The following is a 10153-nucleotide window of genomic DNA, read 5'->3' as shown; positions in this document are numbered from 1 at the left end:
AGCTGTTCAGTTTAGGGCAACCAGGAAGCAGAGAAAGAGAGGGAGAGTATGGGCTGTGGAGAAGATAAATTTCAGGCCAAGTTCCAAGTGACCTACTTGCTCCCATTAGGTCTCACCTTCTAGAAGTCCATTCAGCTATCAATGGATTAATCCCATGATGAGGTCAGAGCACTCATGATCCAGTTACTACCTAGAAACCCCACCTCTGAACCTTGATGCCCAGGGGACCATGCTCTCAGCACATGAGCCCTGTGGGGAACATTCTAGATTCCAATCATAACACTAATACAATCCTTTCTCCTTTCAATGAATATTAACTGAACCTGTGTCTTAGATCTAATTTTTATTACATTGTTTTGAGAAGATAACTTATATATATATTTATGGGGTGCCATGTGATTTTATACACACACACAAAATGTAGAATGATTCAAATGTTAAGCTTATTAATATTATCTATCTAGTTCATTGCTCATCTATTATATTTTTGTGGTGAAATATTTTAAACTTACTTCTAGTTATTTTTAAATATATAAGGGTCTCATTTTATTCTTCTGCATATGCTATCCATTTTCTCAACACCATTTGTTAAAATGGCTGTCTTTTCTCCAATGTATGTTTTTGACATCTTGTCAAGGATCAGATGATTCTACATGTGTGGATTTATCTCAGTGTCTTCTATGATATTCCACTGGTGGATGTGTCTATTTTGAACTCAGTATCTGATACCAATCATTTTGCTCTTTACTTCCATGAGTTAAATTTGTAAATCTAAATTTAAAAATGAATCTGTAAGACATTTATAAAATAACATGAGAAAATATCTAGGTAGCCTTGCATTTTACAGTAGGTTTTTAATTCAATATCAACATATAATCCATGGAAGAAAATACTGGTAAATTGGGACTTTGATAAAATTTAAAACTTTTAAGAACCCGTGAGACTCAGGTAGTAGGAATGCATGAGTCCAGGAGTTTAAGGAAAGCCTGTCAACAAAATGATATCCCATCACAAATAATGCATGAATCAATCAATGAATCAATAACTTATGTCTGAAAAAGAAAAAAAAAAGATAATGAAGAAACAAACCACAGACTGGTAGTAGATATTAAATATCTCATTTTTTTGTCATGTACAATTTTATTTCCTATGAATTGTTTGCAGTTTATTGTGATTTTGCATTTAAAACATAGTAAATCCCTCACTACCTGTCACCAAAGCAGTTCTTTTTCTCCTCCCAGATCCCCTGTGGAGTGTAGGCCAACTCCTTTTCAGCAGGCCCCTGTGGGCAGCAAATCTTCTCAAAGATGGAGAACCTTCAAGATACAGGGATCAGAACTCGGTTCTACACTTGGTGGCTCCCACATTGTCTCATTGGCACCAGAGCACTGCCCTCAAGGGGGACAATAAGTCCATTTAGGAATGAGAAGACACGAATCCTAAATGAGTTCACATAGACTAAACCCAGGCCTCAACTTCAACATGGCAAACCTCCACTTTTAACACTCCACCAATTGTACCATGCCGGGCCCAGTTCTGAGAAGGATCCCATCTGCCTCAGGGCTGTCCTTCCTTGCTTGGCTCCTAAGGACATGGGGCTCAGTGCCTAACAAAACAGCAGCCTCTACTGCCCGTGCTGAGTTTCAGGGAAGCTGCCTTCCCCCAGGGACAGCCCTTATCCACATGATGCTCCAGCCTCTCATGGCACTGACCCGCCTCTTCAGCCTTCCCATGACAAACCCCATTTCTTGCCTCTTCCTTCTGAAGGGGACTCTTGGGTGCTCCTCCCTTGGAGGGTTTCTGGCCTCTTGGTCTTCAATCTATGATGTCACGGACATTGGGCCCTTGGATTTGGAGGCACCTAGGAAGGGTGACTATGAACAGACTGCTGGCCCTGGGGGTGATAGTCTGTCCAGGACCAGAGTCCAAGGATGCCTCATCCCAGCATCTAATTCTCAGCCACTTGGTGAGAGGAATCCAAGGACACTCCTGGGCATGCATGGACTGAGGCTTGAGAGGAGGACCTGCCAGAGCTGCAGAAGTCACCCTGCCAGGACTCAATGGTGAAGTCATACTTTGAAAAGTTAAAAAAAAGGCAAGAACCAGCAAACAGGAGGCTGAGTAACAGCTGGGCTGAGTCATAGCAGGCGGAGACCTTTGGCACATGGTCAGTGGCTGGGTGTAGGTTACTGGAAGGTGGGAAAAGGGGAAATGGGCCCACCTGTCATGTTCCCTTGGACCTCTGGATGCAGCTGGCAGACCATCCAGAGAATGTAGGCTCTTCTGGTCTGGTGTTACAGGTCTACATACCTTGGGCTGCATGAAAGCTGACCAGAACCTAGATTCATAGTGCAGCTTGGCAATAAGTAACCCTGAGTGACCTGGGCAAGTGACTCAGGCTTTCTTAGCCCCAGTTTTCTGTCCTACTGTGGTGTGCTGGTTACAGGAGGCTGAGAGCCCAGGACTCCAAGTCCAGCACATTAGGACTGAGTACAGGCTATCCTGCCATGTTCTCTGTCACCAAGGAGAAGCCTTTGTGGCCTGAGTGTGCATTACTCTACAGCAGGGACTCTGGGGTTGCCCATGGAGCCTTCTTTGCAGCCTCAGACCCTTCCAACCAAAACAAGGCTTTGGTGACTGGGCTGTTTCCTTGATGAAATTTCACACCTCTCTTTCCTTGGGGCCTAATATCACTGAGGGTTTCTGGGTCCAGTGGACTGGCTCTGCAGGCAAACAAAGCAGGCAGGATCTCATATTTCAGTCAGCTTCCTGCCCAGCATCCTGGCCATACCCTTTACCATGTGGTTCTTGCTGCAACCTAGGAGGATGAGGAAAGCTGACAAAGGGTCTTGCTCTGCATGGAGACCTCAATGACCACCACTTAAAGCTCTGTAGGAGCCTCAGCCTCTGGATGCAGGGTGGAGGCCCTTCCTGCACACGCTGAGGGGAGTCTAGTAGGGTTGCTGGGGTCCTGTCACTTCCTGGCCAGAGGATCCTGCAGACGGCAAGCATGTGTGTGCTGATGAAGCCCCTATCTTTCCAATCGCAGGGATCAGGAAATGAAAGCACCTGAAGAAACCAACATTTTCTTTCAGGCCCTAAAGAACTGAGAGGGAAGGGACATGCCTAAGACCACCAGACCAGGCATGACAAGGGCATGCCAATCCTGTCCTGCAGGGTCCTGCACCCTCTCTGAGGCTGGGCCCAAGCTACCTGTGATCTGGCTTCTGGTCCCCACCCCAACCTTGGAGCCCATGTGATCCCAGAACTCTCCCTTACATGTGGTCCCTGCTTCCCTAGCTAACAGGTGCCTGCCTCTTCCACCCCATTCTCCCTGCAAGAAAGGGTTCCTATGGCATCCCTTCCTTTTTACACACTTATCTCACTGGCAGTCATCTGCCCCAAGATGGTAGCAGCAGATGCCTCATTGCACAGCACTGCCTGATATGTGGTTGCCCAGCACCTTCAGCAGATGTGAACACTGTCAGCCAGGGCCAGGGCCAGGGGCAGAGACCCCTCCATACATTCTGTTGGGACAGAAGCACCTGTCCAGGGTGAGGCTGGAAAAGTCAGAACACCCAGATGGCCCAAGAGGGCTAGAATAACGGTGCTGATGGACCTAGAGTCAGAGCTGTCTTGGCAGTAGCCCTTCACTCCAGCTGCCTGGAGGGAGTTGATGAGGGCCCCTCTCTAGCAGGCTGCACCCTTGAGGGATAAGACTCTGCCCCTGCTTGACTCCCTGTGAAAAGACCACAGTGTTGGGGTGCTAGTTCCAGGCCCCAGATTTACCCCTGCCAAGAAGGAGTAGGTGAAACCCTCAGTCATACCCCATGAGACTTCCACTTCACAGAGAGCAAGCACAGGCCAATGGAAGGGCATCCTGAGCTTTCTAGTGTCCCAGAGGTTCAGAAGCTCAGCTGCATCCAAGGGCAAGCCCCACCCCCAGCACTTCCCCTAGACAGCCTGAGCATCCTAGCCTTTCATGTCCTGGATCCCATCTCCATCTCCTCTAACTTCCTATCACTGCAGGGGCAGTTGGTCATACTAGGTTAGGGGACCATGGTCCTACACCTCCTGGGAGGTGGTGACCATGAATCTCGAATGCACTGGTCATTTAGGATGCACGTGGCCAGTTGGTGAAGAAGCCTCTTTCCAGGCAGCAAGCTCCAGACCTGCGTGGGGAGGAAAGGCTGCTTAGGACCCTGAGACCCTGACTTTTGTCTCAGCTCTGCCCTCTCCAGTCCCAGGAGTAGGGCTTTTTAGTGGTTAATCCTCAGCTGGGCACTGGAGAGGGACCACAGAATGGAGTGGGGGCCTGGTGGGGAAAGCACTGGTGAGTAACAATACCATAATCACTGATACGGGTCCAGGCCACCCCAAATAAAAACAGAAGACTCTGGTCTAGAGCTCTCAGGACTTTGGTTCAATATGAGATAGAATGTCTTTGTTGGAGAAAGAACTAGAACATTTTAGAGCCTTATTTGCTGGGCTGCTGAGCCTCTGGTGCATCTATGGTCACTGGCTCAGCATTTCTTTGGTGTGAAATGAAGGGAGATGATGGGGCCTGCTGTCAGCTGAGCTCTTGCTACAAGCCAGCCTGCCTGGGCCAGGATGGCCAACCCAGTTCCTTAGGACTTCATCAACTGAGGCCCAGGAGTCTTCTGAGACCCAGAACCGACTGCCAAGCCTGAAGCCTGCCCATGTTCCCCCTTCCTTCCTCCCTTACCCCTGCAATGCTGCATACGGACACACACCTCAGGCTGCCCTCTGCTCCCTAGGATCTTACATTTGTTCTGCTTCAGCAGGGATCTAATGAGGACATGCTTTACTCTCTCAATTAGCAGCATCCTTGGACCAGTGGATCTATGTGGAGATACCATATGTCAGTATCATGAATAGACATAAGGCTGGAGGGCTGGTAAAGAGAGAAAGTGGCCAGCTAGGCAGGGAACAAGTTGCCTTCCCACATTGGAGATGGGGCTTGAGGCTGTTCCTCTGGGTGAGGGTGGCAGGAGTGTCCCTAGCTCTCTGGCAGTGGGCACAGGGTCTCACTTGGCTTCCTATTTGGCATTCTCTGAACCCCTGGCAGCCCCTACCTTGGCCTTATTCCAGGCTGAGGACAGACTCATGAGTACTGAAGCATGGTCACACCAGTGTGAACGCCCTCTGTGGCTCACTATGGCTGGTGGGGCACCAGGTAAAAATGAACCTTCAAAGAAAAGACAGAGCAGGTGGAGGCAGGTTTATATTCAAAGAATGGACTGAGCAGGAGAGCTGTGATATTCACACAGCTTTGGGTCCATTGTGCACATGAACATAAATCCTCTTCACATACTCTAGGAGGGCAATTGTAGACTCATTATGGTCTGGAACTGGCGCTGGGAAGGTCTGTCCTATTGGGGCACTGTGGCCACATCCACCAGACAGTGCTGGATAGGATAGACTGCCACTGGCCATACTAGGTGTTCCAATGGGCATTTCCAGGATCCTCATCCATGTTTTTATGGGCCTCTACCTACCTATGGTGGGTGAGGTCCTCATAGCTACTTTCCTGAGGGTAGAGTGGGAAGTTAGCAGTCCAAGTTCTCACAGCACTCAGTTCTCTCCACTCTGCTTGGCCCTGCTTTAACTGTGAGCCCTCAAGCCTGTCCTGGGGCCTGTGCTGTGGTCCTTAGTGGTCTACAGGCTCTCCCAGGCCTCTTTTGGGTCATGCCTTAGGACTCTGTGCATTCTGGTTCCTGGTAATGACATGGAAAAAGGGCTACCATAAAATGCCAGAGCCAGCCCAGAAGACTCTGTGTGGTCCTTGGAAGGCCTGAGGATGCGTCTGCCCAGAGGTTGACAGGCCCACCCTGTACTTAGATTGGCAGCTCCAACTGTGAATCTGGGCAGTCCCAGTGGCCTGTCTCTCAGCTTAAGGCTTAGGGACAGTAACAAGGAAATGAGAACAGAAGGGAAATAATCACAGAGGATGCACAGCTCTTGAATGACTTGTGCTGTCCAGGCCTAAGTACCACACCAGCATGGACCCCGACCTTGGCCCACTATGGCTGGTGGGGCACAAGTTAAAAATGAATTCTGAAAGAAAAGACAGAGCAGGTGGATGCAGGTTTATATTAAATAGAGTGGAATGAGCAGAAGAGCTCTGGTGTTCACACAGCTTCTTTCAGGGAGTAAGAAGTGCCAGAAATAGGGCCTGGAAGCCAGGCTGTCACTGCAGCCTGTGCTGCTGCAGCCTGTGCTACTGCTTATTTACATACTAGGCCTGAATTTCTTCAACTATACAATCCAGTACCTGCCTCGTGGTGAGGCTGCCATTGGACTTTGCTACCCCATCTACAGTCCTCACAACAGGACTGTGTTGTGACACCTGGGACCAGAACTACTGTGCTGCCTCACAGATAAGGAAAAGAGGGCCAGGCTGCATGTGATATAGCTAGTTGTGAAGAGCTACCAGAGGCCATGTCATTTCTGTGAAACCCAAGGCAGGGTCCCTTGAATGTAAAGTGGACCATGAGTAGCTGGGATAACCCTGCAAGGAGACAAGTTTTGGTTCAGTTATTTAAAGAGAGTTCCCAAAAAGCCAGGAGTCTGTCTCACTCTTCTCCCCCTTTAGAGACCTGTTGCCACCTAGAGGTTCTCTCCTGTGTTCCTGGCCAGTTCATAGCCCAACACTGCAGCAGAAAGAGGCTGGCTACTGAAAGCAGTCACCTTTAAGCAGCCTGAGCCTCCCCTAGTGCTCACCTCTTCTGAACTTGTGGAGATGGCATGAAGTGACCCAGAGTCCTGCAAATGTGTTCTCAAGAGCAGATGTCACCCTGAAGGAGATAGAGCTTGGTAAGATGTGATGGCGATTCTGAGCCAGACTCTGGACACACCTTTCCTGAGCAACAGTCTGCGATACCCTCACACCTCAGGCCCAGCTTTCCAGATATTAGGAATAACAGCCACCAGTGTGTGGGTGACAGGGATGCCAAGAACCTCAGTGTTGAGGCTCTGAAACAGATGAAGAGGGTGCTAGAGTCCTCCCTATATGAGCAGCTCCCAACATGAGTGAAGTCTGAAGACTTTACTCAACTCTCTTTTGAGGACTCCCAGTAGAGCTAGTCTGTCATTCCAACTGTGACTCCTGCCATTTATAGAATGTTCAGCAAGGATATCAGAGTAAAAGAGGACTTGTGTGTCATAGGTGGAGACTGGGAAAGACCCTGGTGAGAAGGGATATGGAACAGGGCACAGTCCCAACTGGGACCCTGGCCTCAAGAAGCCCCCATGATCCTAGCTCAGATGTGTTTAGCTTAGCTTTGGGATCATATGACTCATGGACACCAGCAGCTAATCCTCAAATGGCTTCTGCTTCACTGGGGAAGTAGGTGAGGTGGGCAGTGAATGTCTGACAGGCAACAGCCCAGCATGGCAGGAATACTTGCACCTGGCACTGGCAATGCAGCAGTATCTATGACCAGGTGTCCACCAAGCAGTAGGAGGGAGGCTCAATTCCAAGACCATCTCTCACATTATCTAGGAGGGCTGAGAGGCCAATAGGCCCAGAAAGAAAATGCGAGGCCTGCAGGACCCATACCCATTCCAGCAGATACAGGGACATAAGCTTCTGGATGCAAGGGACTTTTCTCTGATTTGTGAGTTTAGGACTTGGTGGGCTCTTCTTCAGCTCAAGGCACATGACCCTGTCTATTTCTAGGTGGACAAAGTACTTTTCATGTGGCTGACACCTCAGCTGCAAGAACAGGGGTCATTCATTGGTAAGCTGAGAAGAGGACAGAGACCTGCCCTGCAGGTCTGGGATAGCAAAATCCAGAGTTCTAGGGCTGAGGGCCTCTAAGAGAATCTCCTGGATTTTTTTTCATTAGGCCACTGCAAAAGAATGGAAGAGAAAAGGCCTCTTGGGGTTGGGGATGTACTCAGGTTAGACAGCCCGGCCTAAGACTTCAGCAACATCCTGGATGGGAAAGAGCGAGGCTTTTGCTAGTGGACATCCACAAGCCCACTCATTCACCACCTCTTTGCAAAGCTGCCCCAGGAACACAGCCATGGTGGTATGCAGGCTGCTGTTGCCACCTAGAGGTCATTCTGCAACCTGCAATCAGGCCCAGGCAGGGCTGAAGCCCACTTTCAAAAGAATGTGCTTGGTGGTTGCCTCCATCCATTCAGTACAGGCAACAGACCCAGAAGTTGGGAGATCCGAATTAACAGAAAGAGAGGGGAGGCTTCTGGTCCCTCTGCCCCACCTCTCTGCAGTCTCCAAGGCTGGATGTGAAATGCAGGTATAGACCATATCTCCAACTCCTGCCAAAGGCCCAAGGGCCTGGTAGTACACAAGGAGCTGCTGCCTCAAAAGACAGATCTGAAAGCCCTGAACACTGGCTTCTGAATTCCTGCAGTGAAGTCTACAACATGAAAGCTTATATTTTCACCTTATGGCTTCTGTGGAACACTTACTGGCATGTGACTGGCATCCCCTCATCATAACTGAAGGTGAAAGTGAGCTGTGGGCATCATGTGCTCGGCTGCAGGCTGAGTTCCTCTCAGCTGAGCCAACTGGCTCATTAGAGTGCTGATCCCCTGACCTCTGAGCACCAGTTTAGGTGTTGAGTACCTGGTATAGCCACACCCTTGAGTTTCTGATGCCATAAGTCTTCCTCAGTGCTCTCCCCAAGTGTTCCTGCATGGGTCCTCAGCTAAGAAATGCTCCTTCTGAGCTCCTGATTGGGGACTGGTGGAGCACCCTGCCATCAGAGATAACATCAAATGATCCTCCAGAAAACTTGGTACCTGGGTGAAGGAGGTTGAAGTACAGGAGAAGCTGAGTGTCAGGCACAGTGGCTTCTGAAGTACAGGCCGGGAATTCTCAGTATAGAATTCCTGAGAACTCTGCATCCTCCTGTCTACCCTCCTGTCTCTAGGGACCAATATGTACACACCAGGTTCCCCAGCAAGGGGCTCATGGGCTTGTCCTCAGTCCAGGGCCTTCTTGTCCTCAAACCACTGCTCTGTGACCCCAACTGAGCTGACAAATGGTGAGAAGTTTAGGAGAAAGTGCTGGACCCCACCTGGTACAAGGGTTCTGGAATCTGGCACCTGCAGCAGCATCAGGTTAAGTGCACGGATGTCTCCAGGCTCATCTTTTGGCCAACAGAAATGTAAAGAAGCTTGGTGCTAAGGCTGTGTCTCTTCAGGGCCTATAGCATGAAAGGTAGGTCAGAGAAATATGGGACACATGCCCTTGGGTCCAGGCCAGCCACAGGGGCTAAAGGCTCTGATGAGGTCCTGAGTGTAAGCAGGAAACTCTTGGACTCCTGTCCCTTAGGCTTCTTCCCAGTGCCTGTCCCCAGGCACAGTGGGCAAGTGCTGACAGCAGAGGGTCTGAAGTGCATGTGTGCGAGTGCATGCACTGCCTCTGACCTCACAGAGTAGGGTGAAGGTCCAGGCCAGTCACCATTCCCAAGATAGTGCCAGAGCCTCCTGAGTGAAGGGAAGCATCTTCTTCAGTCCACAGAAGCTGAATCTACAAAATAGGTAGAAAACTTTAAAAGAACTTCTTTCCTTGGTGAAGTGCTGATGTGAGCCTCTTTCTCTTAAAAACCTAGTTACAAGCCAGGAAAGAGAAGGGCTGTATCTTGGATGGATACTGTACCCAAGTAAAGCCATCTGCTGAGACAGCCTTGAGTGTGTCTAAGGCTTGACCTTAAAACAGGATTTGAGATGGGCAGCAGCTCATTTTGGAACACAGCACTGGTAAGTAGAGGAGTGGTCTGGGGCACAAGGGGCCACCCTGGCAGCAGGCTATGGCCAGGACTGAGCTTTTACCTGCCTTCTGCTTCCTCTCCTACCAGGAGATTGGGCAGGTGTGGGTCACCTCCATACTTTCCTTTGCAAGGGAAAAGGTGAGCCCCGAGTGTATCACATTGGCCTGGGTAGAGTCTGGACCTCTGTACCCTCCACTGATGTTGATGGAGTGAGTGCTCTACACAGACTCCTTAGCTGGAGGAAAGGACAGATGGGGTCTCAGCTCTTGGAATTTGCTGTCCAATGGAAGGGCCAAAGTGTTAATGTCACCTTCCCAGTTCAGTTTGCAGGGACAGAGAAAAGAAATGGAGGAGTGAGAAAGAGTGGATGTAGTCACAGTCAGGAG

At 49.7% G+C, this 10153-nt stretch overlaps 1 protein-coding gene across 13 annotated transcripts in view; it reads right to left on the bottom strand.

The window, feature by feature from the left end:
* Nucleotides 1-834: 834 nt before the first annotated feature.
* LOC144364793 (E3 ubiquitin-protein ligase RNF213-like) overlaps nt 835-10153 on the bottom strand; it is a 57169-nt gene continuing 47850 nt past the window's right edge. For 10 of the 13 annotated variants that reach the window (XR_013432749.1, XR_013432750.1, XR_013432755.1 and 7 more), the window contains one exon: nt 1102-9526. The gene's annotated coding sequence lies outside the window, so the exon portion shown is untranslated. Of the gene's footprint in view, nt 1053-1101; nt 9527-10153 lie in introns of those variants that run through there. The other 3 variants (XR_013432756.1, XR_013432752.1, XR_013432753.1) reach the window with 3 other exon arrangements.

The sequence above is a fragment of the Ictidomys tridecemlineatus genome, unplaced genomic scaffold (assembly GCF_052094955.1).
Source record: "Ictidomys tridecemlineatus isolate mIctTri1 unplaced genomic scaffold, mIctTri1.hap1 Scaffold_195, whole genome shotgun sequence".
NCBI classification, from domain to species: Eukaryota; Metazoa; Chordata; class Mammalia; order Rodentia; family Sciuridae; genus Ictidomys; species Ictidomys tridecemlineatus.
This window is presented reverse-complemented; position numbering and strand designations above follow the sequence as displayed.